We start from the raw sequence: 17,428 nt of genomic DNA, 5'->3' as shown, positions 1-17,428 counted from the left end.
CTTGCACAGAATAGAGTAGCATGGAGAGCTGCATCAAACCAGTCTCAGGGCTGAAGACCACAACAACAACAGCAATGTATCACGAAGCAAATAACGTCCGCACTGCCGGAATGTTACGCGATACCACGTACTTATACGTTTGTGACTATTACAGCGCCATCTATCACAAAGCGGAAAAAGTGGTCCAACTAAAACATTCATATTTCTTTACGTACTACACGAATATGTGATGAAAAACGGGAGTTCCTATTTAAAGAAACACAATTGATATCCGTTTGACCTATGGCAGCGCCATCTAGCGGGCAAACCATAGCGCCGTCTGATTTCCCGCTTCAAGCTAGACGAGTTTCAAAAAGGCTCTGAGCACTATGGGACTGAACTACTGAGGTCATCAGTCCCCTAGAACTTAGAACTACTTAAACCTAACTAACCTAGGGACATCACACACATCCATGTCCGATTATACGTTTGTGACTATTACAGCGCCATCTATCACAAAGCGGAAAAAGTGGTCCAACTAAAACATTCATATTTCTTTACGTACTACACGAATATGTGATGAAAAACGGGAGTTCCTATTTAAAGAAACACAATTGATATCCGTTTGACCTATGGCAGCGCCATCTAGCGGGCAAACCATAGCGCCGTCTGATTTCCCGCTTCAAGCTAGACGAGTTTCAAAGAGGCTCTGAGCGCTATGGGACTTAAGTACTGAGGTCATCAGTCCCCTAGAACTTAGAACTACTTAAACCTAACTAACCTAGGGACATCACGCACATCCATGTCCGAGGCAGGATTCGAACCTGCGACCGTAGCGGTCGCGCGGTTCCAGACTGTAACGCCTAGAACCGCTCGGCCTCTCCAGCCGGCAGACGAGTTTCGTTCTTTGTAGTGTCGTTTGATGCTTATTTGGCCCGGACACTATCAATGGGCCACCCTGTATATCCCACGGACTCTAGTGGAAACGGACGAATGCACTACAAGCACTTTAATCACTCTCTCTGCTTCACTTACAATACCTAATAAATATACGAGAATGCACAACGTAAGAGAACACTCCTGGTACTCGTGAAATGAATGTCACTGTCCACACTCATGTTTTAAACCAGGAAAACTGTGTCCGAATGTGGAGACACATAACTCTACTACCGACTCGACAGTCACCTTGGCCAACAAGGGTAAGAGAGAAGAAGGAAAAACATGATAGTAAACACGAGTTCTCAAACAACCCATCTGCGAGATAACTGTGAATGGCTAGCGATGAGGCGCCACTGATTCCATTATGACACATTGTCGTAGTTAATGAAAATGCTTTGGACAAAAATTTTCGATTAGATTCCCATCAAATGACCTACCTTAACAAGAAATGAAATATTACTTCAGCACGTTACTTATTACAGTTTACTCTGTGCTCGTACCTCGTAAAGACATGTCGCCTGCGCTTCTGAACGCTATACGACACTCGTATGCACATTGAGTTGCAAATTCTTTCAAACCACCAACACTGTACAATTCGATACTCCAGCATCAGCGGGACTGTTGTATAGTTCACTTTTGACATGATCTTTCAAAGTCCACTTCCGATGCGAGCAGTCTCTCTCTGTTCCTTAATTAGATGACACACCTCTATGCCATGTGTAGGAATACAGGATTCTTCTGCATATTATATTACAGGTAGCGCCGCTTCTGCTATATTCAGATTTCTACGTGTTAATTATTAATCCCCAATCTTCTGATAGTTCCTCGAGGGTCGTAGAATGTACCTCGTCTTGATCTTCAACCTATCCTCCAATGTCATTCAGTATGTACATGGGTCTACAGATATATCTTTTGTCACACAGGTTAGCATGCTCTGGAACTAATTTTTACCCTCTCTTGGATTCACCCCACTTAGATAATGAAACATCAGTACCAAGGCAGTGATCTACCTTAGAGCATCTGATACAACTTGGTCATAACTAAAACATACTACGCTATCCAGAACAAACGGTACACATGTGTAAAATCAAAAGGAAAAATTTCACACCAAAGTTTCTACGACCAAAGGCACTGTTACAAGTGCAGGACCTCTACAACTCTTTAACCTGCAACCTTATTTGATCATGACATACACTAAAACATCTGACGAACAGACATAATACAGGCATTCAGAGTCAATGGTGCCATCCTAGATGCCATTATACTATATAATATAGAAACCATAACCGGGACACAATCTGCCTCCAACAGAAACAGACAAAACATTAAATTTCAAAAGCACAGTATACAAAGCCGAAAGCACACGGTGAAAACAATTATGTGTGAACTGCCACTGACGACACGGTGTCGAAGTAACAACTTCACAAAATAACAATAAAATTTTGAACGTTAACTACTCTCTCCAGTTAACAGAAAATATATGTATCACAATAACTATAAAGTACAAATGCGAATGCACACGGTAAAAAGAAATGTGTGTGAACTGTCACTGACATACGTAAGACCGCATTGAAAAGACAATTTTAAGCGTTAACTACTCTCTCCAGTTAACAGGAAATTTATATATCTCAATAATTACAAAATACAAATCCGATAGCTCGTCGGATAGGATTACAACACACGCGATCTGCAGATAGATTAATTTGGATCATACCATATAAAAGTTCAGTAGGCTTGTCGTAATTTAACAAAGAAGGGCAACGGCCTGAATGCACTCAGCCTAACTCACAACCAAACGAACACAACTCACCACAACCGGCCGGTGTGGCCGTGCGGTTCTACACGCTTCAGTGTGGAACCGCGTGGCCGCTACGGTCGCAGGTTCGAATCCTGCCTCGGGCATGGATGTGTGTGATGTCCTTAGGTTGGTTAGGTTTAAGTAGTTCTAAGTTCTAGGGGACTGATGACCTCAGATGTTAAGTCCCATAGTGCCCAGAGCCATTTGAACAACCCACCACAAGTGCCTCGGCGACAGAAACATCAAAATCTGCTCATTGAAAGGACTCTGGGATGCTCACCATAAGGTCGAGTCTACCATACGACTGGCAAATTAACGCTCAGCCGTCGTCTGCGCAATTTAAGAGGGCTGTCCACCGTGACTGCCACGGCCCGACAACCGCGTATTGCATTATCTGCCGCCTTCGTACGACCTTGCTCGGCCGCTAACAGCAGGGCTGCGCGCCCTGCCCTACACTCTTCAACGGGTCTCCAGACTGTCTCCAGATGTAAACTCCACTCTACTCATGGTGCGCGAACCTCTATACCCACATTTTCAGCAGCTACGGCCTTCTAAACTCTGAAAAACCTCAGGCCAAAATCAGCAAACGGCACTCCATCGACCGGTCGCCGGCGCAAACGTGCGGTCAGGGCACAGACGGCACCTCGACACGAGACTGAGAGATGAATATGTAGAAAAGCAAAACACGAGTAAGAAAATTTTTGGCATAATATATTGAAACAAGGATCGACTGATAGGAACCATGCCGGGTTGTGAAGCTAAATGTAGGGGGTCAACACTGTAGAGGGATACCAAGGCTTGAGCAGTACATAGTCTCAAGTAGATGTAAGTTCTAATGGTAATACAGAAGTGACGAGAATAGACTCGCGTGAAGAGCTACGTCTAAATAATCTTTGAACAGAAAAGCACATCAACAACATTGGTCTGAAATAATGTAACTGCCATTTTCTAATACGTCGAACAGATACCGCTGAAGGTCGTGCGTGTAAGGATGGTAGCACACAGTGAAGACATGGAAGATACGCATGCCAACGGAAAATAATAATCCTATTACGTATTTCGGGTTCTGTTAATTAATTATAACCTCCGCCTTCGTAGCTTACCGGTCATTGCGTCTAATTATCAGGTAGGGAATCAGTTTCAGTTCCTGGTGCTGTCAGAGATTCTTCCTTGGTGGAGACTGTGAAGGGGTGCAGTCAGCCTCTTGAGCCAACTGGTGAACTGCTTGAGAGAGAAACAGCGGTCGCAAAGTCTGGAAAGCTGACAAGAGCTAGAAGAGCAGTGTGCTGCCCCCAAGTTCCTCTATGCAGAAACCAAAAGATGCCACTTCTACATCTACACCTACGTGATTACTTCACAAATCACAATCAAGCGCCTGGAAAAAGAGTTCGTCGAACCACATTAATGCTATTTCTATACCGTTCCAATCTCGAAGAGAGCGCAGGAAAGACGAACACTTAAATTTTTCCCTGAGGGTTCTGATTTCTCTTCTCTTATTACGATTATCATTTCTGCCTACGTGAGCGGGGGCCAATAAAATATTTTCGCAGTCGGAGGATAAAGTTGGTGACTGAAATTTCATGAGAAGATCCTGCCGTGATAAAAATGTCTCTACTTCAATGTTTGCCCTCCCAATTCGCGTAGCATATTCATCACGGATGCACATCCCACACTGCGTAACAGTACTCCAGAAGAGGGCGGAAAAGCGTAGTGTAAGCAGTCTCTTTAGCAGACCTGTTGCATTTTGTAATTGTTCTGCCAATAAACCGCGGTCTTTGGTTCGATTTCCCACGTCATTATCTATGTGGTAGCTCTAATTGAAGTTATTCGTAATTATAAACGAATTTAACTGAATCTGCAGCATTTAGATTTGTGGAATTTATCGTGCAATCGTAGTTTAGCGCACAGTTTTTAGTACTCATGTGGATGATTTCACAGTTTTCTTTACTTAGAGTCAATTGCCGCTTTTCGCTCCATACACATTTTCTCCATTCGTTTTGGAATGGTTTTGATCATCTGGTGACTTCACAAGATGGTAAATGACTACATCATCTGCAAATAACCCAACTGGTTCAAATGGCTCTGAGCACTATGGGACTTAACTTCTATGGTCATCAGTCCCCTAGAACTCAGAACTACTTAAACCTAACCAACCTAAGGACATCACACACATCCATGCTCGAGGCAGGATTCGAACCTGCGACCGCAGCGGTCGCGCGGTTCCAGACTGTAGCGCCTTTAACCGCTTGGCCACCCCGGCCGGCTAACCCAACTGGGCTGCTCAAACTGTCTCCTAAACGTTTATGTAGATCAGGAACAGCGATGGGTCTGTAACACCTCCTTGGGAACGCCAGGTATGACTTCTGTTTTACTTTATGGCCTTCCGGCAGTTACTACGAAATATGACCTTTCTAATTGGAAATCACGAAACCAGTCGCAGAAATGACATGATACTCCACGGGCATGCAGTTTAAAGTCGCGTGTGACGAACGGCGTCAATTTGACATCCCCTGTCGATAGTACTTATCGCATCGTGAGAATAAGGAGCTAGTTGCGTTTCACAAAAACGATATTTTCTGTCTGAATCCATGTTGGCTATTTGTCATTAAATCGTTTCCCACGAGGTAATTCATAATCTTCGAAAATAGTATATTTTCCAAACTCCTTTCGCATATCGACGTTAGTGATATGGATCTGTGATTGTACGGATTACTCCTATTTTCTTTCTTGGGTGCTGGTGTGACTTGTGCAACTTTCCAATATTTAGGCAGGAAAGCTTTTACGATCGAGGGCATGACTGCCAAGTGTGGAGCTATTGTATTGGCATACTGTGAAAGGCGCCTGACCGGTACACAATCTGGACCAGAAGCCTTACCTTGTCTTAAGTGTTTTAAGCTGCTTCGCTGCACAATATATCTGCTTGTAACCTACTCTTGTAACTTACTTATGTTGGCAGTTGTTCTTGATGCGAACTCTGGACTATTTACTTTGTCCTCTATTGTCAAGGAATTTTAGAAAACCCTATTTACTAACTTTGCATACTGGCAATGTCATCAGTAAAATCAACATTGTTATAGCGCAATGGAAGTATTGATTGCGTCTCACCTCTTGTGTACTTCACATGCAACCAGAATCTCTTTGCACTTTCTGCTAGATTTCGAGGGAATTTCGTCGTGGGAACTATTAAAAGCGGGGCGCATTGATGATTGAGCTAAATTTCGAGCTTCTGCAACAATTAAGGATTTTGCTTCTTTTCAACTTTCAAATTGGCACGTCGTTTGGTTGCTTCTGCAGCAGTGTTCTGACCTATTTTGCGTACCGTGGGTGGATGATCAACTTGACGCAGGATGGCCGGTAAGTATCGCGTGGTTCTCTGAGACTAGTCGCCGAGTTACTTTTTTACTTTCTGCATTACCGTAGAGATCTTTGGTCAATACGCGCTGACAGCCGCAGTCCGTCGTCTAGAGCAACGTCTTCTGGCAGGGTGCGCCGGGCGGCAGCAGCGGCCTCCCGGAGGGGCTGCCTCCGCGGGGTGCTGCGGGCCTTCTGGGGGCGAGCGGCGCGCAACCCGCGGGCCCAGCCGGCCAACCCGGCCCGCGCATGAATATTTCATACGCAGTCCACACCTTTTGTCGGGCAGCGGCGGACGTGACGCTGACGTCTGAAGAGGGTCGCAGCCGCCGAGACACCCGCCCGGATGCCTGAATAAGGAATGAGCGCCCAGCCACCCCTCCACGCGACCGCAATTGCCGCCTCTGCGGCCAGCGCGTCGCGGCAGGGGGTTACGTGTGCTGCACACACATTCGTTCCGCGTTAACTTTCACTTAATGACGTCGTGCCCGGACTGCGAACGGTACACGCACTGATGTGACAACCAGTGGGAATTCCATGTCAAAAGACACAGCACGAGGATAAGAGCCCATCAGAGAACGATAAACGCTGCTAACCCTTATGATTACAACACCAGGGAGAACGAAACATCCTGGCAGATAAAACCGGGTGTTCCGGACTGAAACTCAAATGTGGACCTTCAACTTTCGCGGGCAATTGTTCTACCGATTGAGCTATCCAAGCACGACTCGCGACCTGCCCTCACAGTTCCTGGCTCAAAGTATGACGTGTTTACACGATTCTGCATTACCAAGCTAAAAATATCTCTTTCCCTCGCACGATAGTTGCGTACGGCAGCTGAGATTCCGTATGGCGTTGTGTATGTCATTCCTTAACCTTTTATGTTCTTTGTGTTTGATCATATCTCTTCTGATGGGTTTGATGTGGCCTCTTGTTCCAAAATGGGACAATAAGATTGGAAGAGAAACAACAAAGTGTTCAGATTAAAAAAGATGTAAGACAGAGATACAGACTTTCGCCCCCTACTGTTCAATCTACACATCGAAGAAAAATGATGGAAATAAAAGAAAGGTTCAAGAGTGCGATCACAGTTTAAGGTGAAAGGCTATCAATGGTAATATTCGTTGATGGCATTGCTATCCTCACTGAAAGTGAAGAAAAATTACAGGACCTCTTGAAAAAAATAAACAGTTTAATCAGCACACGCAATGGTTTGAGATTCAACCAACAATACTGGTAATCACGAAACAGAAAAAATTAAGTAACTCTGCTACCTTGGACGCAAAGTAACCAATGGCAGAGTAACCGTTGGCAGATGAAGCAAGTAGAGCATGAAAAAGCAGACTACCAAAGGCAAAGAGACCATTCCTGGCTAAGAGAAGTCTTCTGGTGGTAAACATAGCTACACATCAGTCGGAGGACGTCGAAACAGTGATGCGACTCCGACGAGCAGCAGCACGGGGGCAATAAGACGAGTGGTATCTAGCGAAGAGTTAAATTCCAAAAGAAAGAAAATGGAAACTAAAATGATAAGCGCTGTAGGTTCCAGAATGAACTAAAACAAATAAGGGCGTCAACCACAATTACATCGCAGGTTAGAGACAAAACTTGGGCAGTCGCACTAGGTCAGGTAAGGTTTTATGAACAAAATGAAGAGCTCAGAACTGAAAACGCCAGACTCAGAAAAACACTAGCGGTTGCAAACGCACCACATGCCCAGGAACGTATTCAGCGCCTGGAACAAGAAATAGCGGAACTCATATCCGAATATCAGAGATTAAAGTCAGAAAATAAACCCCTCCTACTCTCATTTGCAGCGGTTGTGGCTGCCGGTCCGATTGCAGAACCTAAAAGCAAAGTACAGGAACGCATTCAACAAACAAAAGCTAAACAGTCCAGCACACTTTCCTTTAAATCAGAAACCAACTAAGATACGAGAACCTTTAGAGAAACCATCACTAAAACAATTAACCCCAAGCAAGACAAATTAATAACGATATAAATCAGGTCAACAGCAAACACCGTAATAATTTAAACAGACTCACAAGCAGACAAGAAAAAGATAACAGAAAAAGCAGCACAGCTTAAGGACATTAGGTGTGAAGAACCCAAGAAGTTCAGACCCCTGCTGGCAGTGCACCATGTCTCAACATATTTAACTGACGAGGAAATCTTAGAAGAGCTCTACGAAATAAACCTGAGTGAACACATTACTAAAGACGAGTTCGATAACGAGGTTAAAATAAAATTTAAAACAGGACCTAAGGGCAAGAGGACAATAAACAATATTCTAGAAGCGTCGCCAAGAGTACGATTACCGATGCTTCAAAAAGAAAGGGTTTCTATTCAATTTGAATCATTGTACATCAAAGACTTTGTTGCTGTACAAAAATGTTTTAATTGTTGGGGCTTCGGTCACCCATCGAAGCGTTGCGACAAAGATCCATTATGAGGAAGATGAGCAAAATGGTTCAAATGGCTCTGAGCACTATGGGACTTAACATCTGAGTTCATCAGTCCCCTAGAACTTAGAACTACTTAAACCTAACTAACCTAAGGACATCACACACATCCATGCCCGAGGCAGGATTCGAACCTGCGACCGTAGCAGTTGCGCGGCTCCGGACTGAGCGCCTAGAACCGCGAGACCACCGCGGCCGGCCGAAGATGAGCAAAACCGGGACACAAAAAGTCAGAATGCTGGCAGGAGAATCCTGTAGGCTGTATACCACGCAAACACAGAAACAGAACATGCGATAAGGCAGTTGGGCCAGACTGTCCTACATATAAACAGCTCTACGAAAGACAAATAGAGCGCACCGAATACGCTGTCAGAGCCCCCCCCCCCCCCCCCCCCCCCCCCAACACACGCACGAACAGTCGAAACTAATAACACAAACAGGCGAAGGTACAAATCGCCGTCGACTAGGATGAGAGTCTGGCGGCGAGCCGCTGCCTGGCGGTAACACATCGGGATATTAGAACCCCCAATTGCAGATACCGATTCTAATGTATTGCCTCAGTGCTGGGAGACAATACAGTGCAGGTACTTCAGCATTACCAACTACATAGACGATATGTGTATGAAGGGTGCAATAGAATATGAGATTTCCAGGCACCTGAAACATCACATGTTTGATTGGGCCATCTTCCAGGCTGGTCTCCTTGTACAAGTTGACGAACTGGAAGACGAAACACTGCGAGATAGTATAGAGAAATACAATGACGTCCTTGAACATCCTCAGAATGAAGATGTCACTGAGTTCACAAGAAATCCAACTCCACAGGCAAACACAAACAAAGACAATTGCGCACTACCCGCGCAACATGTAGAATATGGTACAACCAAATGTAGACCCTGTTTACACCAGTTCGTTTTGTCTACGGGGGTGGCGCACACAGTCACTACGAAAAACAAAACAGTAATGTAGCTGAACAGAAAGACATATCCTGCACCGGCAAAACACCAGACACAAACACCCCAGAATCGGACATATAACAGTCACATTTTACGAGCAAGTCCCCGGTAGAGATAAAAAACGACAAGTCACTATCAGGGGAAATGTTCAGCAATACACATCGAACTCCATACTACCAAAAACCATAAAGCAGGAAAGACGTGCTGCACTACAAAATTACTCGAATGCGGAGCAACAAACAAATAGTCAAAAACATCAAACAGATACAACCAAAGACCCCAAGCTGATTACCGTTAATTACGTAAACTACGAAAACTTAGAAGTTAACCTACGGCTTAGCTGACTAGACAACAAAGATAAATTCCAAACAGCTCTTCGCTATGTAATATGAACTAAGCATGAAAACGGGGATAAAATCTGCTTTCCAACTACAGAACAAATTGATTTCGTGAGAGCGCATGGACGCGTGTTTCTGGATTTTAAAGAAACCACGCCCAAGTGTTTTTCCTCCACTAGGTAATAGAACTAAATTTGGAGGGCAGTACCCTAGTAAACATGGAACTAGGTAGGCTCTTAGAAGAAACATAAAGCAGACATCGCCTGCGTTCAGGAACCTTTTCTGCGAGGAGACGGGAAAATTACAGGGCTCCTCTCACATTACATCAAAATAACTGGAACACCAAACGCGAAAGCCACGATAATAATAGTTAATAAAAACCTCATAGAAACACAGATCACCCTGTTTTGCTCTGAACACATTGCCACAGCAGAAATAACAGACGGACAGGATGTATGGCTCATGTCGTCTATTCACGCTTAGTACTCGTATGATATAGAACCGTTCTTAGACAAAATAAAAGACATTGTACGACACTCAAAAAGAAAAAGGCTGCTGATTCTAAATGATATCAACTCAAAGTCCCCCTTGTGGAACTCAGATAGAACTGACGACAGAGGGCAACTAGTGCTTGACGTGGTAAATGAATGCAACCTCTTCATACTGAATAGGGAGGGTCAGCCACCTACCTACCGCGGAGACGCCGGTGGTGTAAGTAACATAGACCTTTCCCTAGGGAACGCAAAATCTGTTACACTAGTCAATACATGGAGGTTATTAGATAGAGCCACACACAGCAACAACAACGCAATCGTCATAACCACGGACAGATATATCAATACACATAACATGGACCACGAGCAGCAGCATTTATCATAAGAAGAGCCGACTGGCAAAAAGTTCGAGAATTTGTTGAGGCGTCGTCGCTACACGCTGTTCAAGGCAGTATAGAAGACAAAACTCATGTACTGACAGAGGTCCTACAAAGAGCACAGGAAGCAGCTATATTACGTGCAAAAACTGGGTGGGGACAGAAACAACCCTGGTCGACAGAACTGGCAAGACTAAGGAAGGATTCTCGGGACGAAAGAAAGTACTACCAACAAGAAAAGCTAGCTCCTGAAAGACAGATAAGACTTTATGTGTATCGTGACCCTAAACAGAAGTACCAAAAACAAGACAACAAGGCAAGACTACTGGACCAATTTTGTAAAAACTCAGCTACAGAACTACACCTGGGGACAACCATTCAAGATAGAAACAGAACGAGTTAAGACACCGACAGTTCTGTCAACACTAAAACAAGCAGACGGCACAATGACCAGAGGATGGAGAAGCACAGCAGAATATCTTCTGAACAGGATACTCCCGGATGACGACCCCACACAAGACGAGCGACACCACGCTGACCTAAGAGAGAGCATGAGGCAACCATACATCAGTGACAGAGTAACCATGCCATTCGCGCAAGAAGAATTCGCGACGGCAATCAGCAGGCTTATAAACCGAAAAGCACCCGGCTCAGACAAGATACTTTCAGAAACATAAAACAAACAGTAACACAAATCACAACTTTTCTTACCAATATGTTCAACGAGGCACTACTAACAGGCAGGTTTCCAAACCTCTGGAAAACTGCTAATGTAGTAATAATCAGGAATCACAAGACAAAGAGCCAAAAGACCCCAAAACGTACCAACCGATCTGTCTCTTAAACACTCTCGGCAAGGTACAGGAAAGGCTCCTATGTGAACGTTTACAATCGCACAGGCGCCTCCTCGGCTTAACGCCCCATCAGTTCGGCTTCAGGGAAGGTAGATCAATAGAAGACGCCGTCAACCAAGCACTGACAGTTACAAATAGCATCAGCGACAATTATGCGGCCGCCATTCTAATCGACATAGCCGGGGCTTTTGACAACTTGTGGTGGCCGTCGCTCTTCGCCAGGTTAAGGAAAATGAGGCTATCAGCTTCCCTCTACAATAGCTTCCTCGATTACTGCAGAGGCAGAGTGGCGGAGTGGAGGGCTGGTACACAGAAGGTTGTCAAGAGAATAACAAAGGGATGTCCACAGGGCTCGATCTGCGGACCAATATTCTGGGATATCGCAATCGAGCCCTCGCTGAATACCTTGGACAATGACGAAAGAGTAAGAGGTGTGGTGGCTTACGCAGATGACCTGCTCTGCCTGCTGTACTGGTATCAGCCAACTCGAGAGCAGCATTAGAGACAAAAAGCACGCAACTGCTTCAGAAAATTAACAGGTGGTGCAAAGAAAATAAATTAAAAATAGCTCCCAACAAAACTGTATATTTACTACTCAGAGGGACACTACAGAGGAATCCAGTTCTAAAATTAGACAATACAAGCATACAGAGGAAGCAAGCCACACGTTATCTCGGATCGCATCCAGCCTAAAAACAGACTTTCAACCACCATATAAAATTGACAATTGGCAAACCCTCCAAAATTATGCACAAACTAGCAAGACTAAACACAACTCAACAAATTACCTATTAAGACGATAAGGACCTACCAGATTGCGATATTTGAATCCATCGCATACTTCGCTGCAAGTGCTTGGCCTCACAGACTGAACATACAGACCAACAAGACAATTGCAAGACAAGGTCAGCGTAGTGTACTCCTGAGAATGAGCGGAGCTTTCAGCACCACGTCACTAGAGGCACTTTGCGTTGTGATGGGGACCTGCTCTATAGGCATAACAATACGTTACAGAGCTGCACTTTACTAGCTTAAGAGGGAAATGCTCGATAAAGTCACCGAAATTACGGGAGCCAACGCTATGAACAAAACAGAAATGAAAAATGGCGGATTCAAACATGGCAGAGAGAGTGGGATGCATCCGATAAGGGTCGCCGAGTAAACTCTTTCTTTCCTGATGTACACGAAAGACTACAACTGAAACATCTCAACCCAAGCCGGGGGATGGTCCATTTCCTGAAAGGCTGCCGGCCGTATCCGGTACATTTAAACCGTATGGGACTAACTAGCGATGCGTATGCGGAGAAACTGGAACACCAGAACATGTCACACTGCTGTGCAACACACTAGCACAAGTGAGACCTATACAGAATGACGATGACATCGCCAGAATAATACGTAATCCCGATGACTGGAACACAATAAATAGCGTAGCCGATATTGTATCGAACACTCTGCACGAAGAATACAAGCTTTAAAACCCATATGGAAGGAGGCGTAGACAAGCACAAACACAACAAACCACATGGGAGGACACAAACACGACCACAGATTCCGAAACCGAGGAAGGAACACTAAGTGAACATGACTCAGAAGGGATCAACATGTAAGGGACCAAAACCAACAATGTATGACACTGCATGCCACAACACAGTCACAAACAACTCAACAATCATAAAACAAATAAACACCGGCATCACATACTAAGACTGTAGTAATAAGGTAATGTCGTTTGGGAGGAGAAGGCTCGAAAAACTTTTATTCCGAGGCTCCTCCCTACCCAATGGCATCATGCATAGTGTTTAAAGTATACTGCACACAGGCAATAATGTATTGCTCGTCTTATTGTGTGCAGTGAGAAGTATATTCTCTTCTCTATTCAAAGACACAATTAATGAATTTCATATATCAGAAATGTATTAAGTTATTTAAGGAATAATGCATTCAAGTAGCAATGAACTATGTTCTATTTCAACCAACAAGTTACAAACATAAGTGAATCTTTCATGTGAAGCTAAAATTCATGTATTCCATGTAGGAAGTGCTCAAACAGTATTTAACCTGTATAAGCTGTGTAAACATACATTAGAGCAAACCATTTCAGATGAGAATAGCTCGAGGTTGTACCGACACCTTCTCATCTGAAATAGATAGAAATAGGGCATTTCTAACCAACATGCTCTCTCTGTATCACAAATTATTCTTAACCACGCTCATTGTGTTACATTTTCTTTTCTTTCTTTTTCTCTTTTTCTCCTTTTTTATTTTTCTTTGACATTTGCATTGTATAAATTATATTCTCATCAACTAGGTAGTAACAAATTATATGGAACCATTTTAACAATTGTTAAGCATTCAATTCGCTGTAACCTCAGAGAAATCTTTATATACACTCCTGGAAATTGAAATAAGAACACCGTGAATTCATTGTCCCCGGAAGGGGAAACTTTATTGACACATTCCTGGGGTCAGATACATCACATGATCACACTGACAGAACCACAGGCACACAGACACAGGCAACAGAGCATGCACAATGTCGGCACTAGTACAGTGTATATCCACCTTTCGCAGCAATGCAGGCTGCTATTCTCCCATGGAGACGATCGTAGAGATGCTGGATGTAGTCCTGTGGAACGGCTTGCCATGCCATTTCCACCTGGCGCCTCAGTTGGACCAGCGTTCGTGCTGGACGTGCAGACCGCGTGAGACGACGCTTCATCCAGTCCCAAACGTGCTCAATGGGGGACAGATCCGGAGATCTTGCTGGCCAGGGTAGTTGACTTACACCTTCTAGAGCACGTTGGGTGGCACGGGATACATGCGGACGTGCATTGTCCTGTTGAAACAGCAAGTTCCCTTGCCGGTCTAGGAATGGTAGAACGATGGGTTCGATGACGGTTTGGATGTACCGTGCACTATTCAGTGTCCCCTCGACGATCACCAGTGGTGTACGGCCAGTGTAGGAGATCGCTCCCCACACCATGATGCCGGGTGTTGGCCCTGTGTGCCTCGGTCGTATGCAGTCCTGATTGTGGCGCTCACCTGCACGGCGCCAAACACGCATACGACCATCATTGGCACCAAGGCAGAAGCGACTCTCATCGCTGAAGACGACACGTCTCCATTCGTCCCTTCATTCACGCCTGTCGCGACACCACTGGAGGCGGGCTGCACGATGTTGGGGCGTGAGCAGAAGACGGCCTAACGGTGTGCGGGACCGTAGCCCAGCTTCATGGAGACGGTTGCGAATGGTCCTCGCCGATACCCCAGGAGCAACAGTGTCCCTAATTTGCTGGGAAGTGGCGGTGCGGTCCCCTACGGCACTGCGTAGGATCCTACGGTCTTGGCGTGCATCCGTGCGTCGCTGCGGTCCGGTCCCAGGTCGACGGGCACGTGCACCTTCCGCCGACCACTGGCGACAACATCGATGTACTGTGGAGACCTCACGCCCCACGTGTTGAGCAATTCGGCGGTACGTCCACCCGGCCTCCCGCATGCCCACTATACGCCCTCGCTCAAAGTCCGTCAACTGCACATACGGTTCACGTCCACGCTGTCGCGGCATGCTACCAGTGTTAAATACTGCGATGGAGCTCCGTATGCCACGGCAAACTGGCTGACACTGACGGCGGCGGTGCACAAATGCTGCGCAGCTAGCGCCATTCGACGGCCAACACCGCGGTTCCTGGTGTGTCCGCCGTGCCGTGCGTGTGATCATTGCTTGTACAGCCCTCTCGCAGTGTCCGGAGCAAGTATGGTGGGTCTGACACACCGGTGTCAATGTGTTCTTTTTTCCATTTCCAGGAGTGTATTATGTTCTTTATATTATTTTTAAAAAGAGCATTAACAACTGTATGCCAATAAGACTGTAATAATGAGAAGTCTTTGCTAATAGATTCAGAAGCATCCGACCCACCTTACATTTCAAGGCCGTGTGTTACTCTGTACTGTTAATGAAATAAATAAATAAATAAAATAGCCGTCAATTTGAAACACAAATTTCTGAGAATGTACATGTGGAACACACCATTGTATGGACAGTGGGGAAAAACGACACGGAAAAATTTCCAAGGGTTTCTGATATGGTACTACAGAAGCAAGGGATGAGGAGTTTCTTAGCAGAACCGATGAAGAAAGGAACATATGAAAAATATGACAAGTAGAAGGGACGATGAGAAGACAAGTGTTAAACCATCACAGAATAACCTTCATGACAATACTTTAGAAACTTGTGGTAAGGTCTTGTGGACCAAACTACTCACCATGACAGTAGAGGCGACTGTGGAGAGTAAAGATGGTAGAGAAGACAGAAATTGGAATGCAGTCAACAAATAATTGAAAACGTATGACGCAAGTGCTACCCTGAAATGAAGAGGGTACCACAAAAGAGGAATTTGTGGTGGATTGCAGCAGACTAGTTATGAGACAAATAACTCAAGTAAAGAAAAGAAAGAAAATTTTCTCTTCTGTGTTAAACTCGTCATTCCAAAGCAGCATTTCGACTCAAGTCCTCTGTTATTTGTTGTATATACATCGCCTGCCAAAAAAGTGAAGCACCCAGAAAACATGCCCAGATGTCAATGTAACTTTATACAAGAACACACCATTTGCGGATATGTAAGTGACTTGAACTGGAATTCTTTACAACAGGTATAATGACCACTAGAGTGCGTTAGTGTTTTACGTGGCTGGTGTTGTATCAGGCCTTTTAGAATGTGTAAATGGCGTTGTGAAGGACAATCATGTAGGACAGCGGTACCAGCACCTGACAGAGTTTGAAAATGGACTCATTGTGGGTCTCCATCTGGCCAGCTGGTCGAATCATGGAATATCTAGACTTCTTGGGCATTCGGATGCGTTGTGCACCAGGCACATCTACATCTGGCGTCCGAGACTCCCTGAACCTTTCCTTCTCATCCTGCACCACTGTTAGGAGAGTAGCAGCCAGAGAAGGAAATTGCTGTGCCAGACACAGGTTGCCGTAAACACCACAACACAAACGTCTGAAGTGCTACCGTGACCGGGAAGAATGGACTGTTGCTTAGTGGTGCCGCATTGTGTTCACCGATCAATTGCGATTCTACGCCACCCCGTACAACCACAGTTGGCGATTATTTTGGCAACCTGGAGACCGGCACGGCGATGTTGCTCCTGACGTCAGTAAGTGGAGAGCCGCCTGTTATGACTTCAGATTACCTCTGGTAGTGATTGACGAAGCTCTGACGTCATTACAGCATGTCACATATATCTTGCGCTATTGTTTGTTACCTGTCCCCGTGGTCTAGGGGTCATTGAGTGGGGAGAGTACGTTCGAGATCCCCCCCCCCCCCCCCAAGACTAACGGGAAGGCCGCCAAGAAGGCTGGCAAGGCGCAGAAGAGCGACAAGAAGAAGAAGCGAAAGAGGAAGGAGACCTATGCCATCTCCATCTACAAGGTGCTGAAGCAAGTGCACCCTGACACGGGCATCTAGTCGAAGGCGATGATCATCGTGAACAGCTTCGTGAACGACATTTTCGAGCGCACTGCGGCCGAGGCGGCTCGGCTAGTGCACTACAACAAACGCTCGACCATCATGTCCCACGAGATCCAGACGGCGGTGCGGCTTTTGCTGGCTGGCGAGCTGGCGAAGCACGATGTGAGCGAGGACACCAAGGCGGTGACCAAGCACCGAGCTCCAAGTAAGGTGGTGGCTCTGGGAGCCCTCTCCTTCGCCGAAGAGGAGGCGAGGCGAGTGGGAGCGCGCGGCAAAACGGCCCTTTTCAGGGCCACCAAAAAAAACTGTCCTCTGTAATAAAATTCTGTGTTAATGAATCAACGATGAACTTGAACAAGCTTCATGGGACGTCCGCCCCTAACAAATAGAACTAACAATATCG

Source organism: Schistocerca piceifrons, chromosome 2 (genome assembly GCF_021461385.2).
Source record: "Schistocerca piceifrons isolate TAMUIC-IGC-003096 chromosome 2, iqSchPice1.1, whole genome shotgun sequence".
Taxonomy (NCBI): domain Eukaryota; kingdom Metazoa; phylum Arthropoda; class Insecta; order Orthoptera; family Acrididae; genus Schistocerca; species Schistocerca piceifrons.
This window is presented reverse-complemented; position numbering follows the sequence as displayed.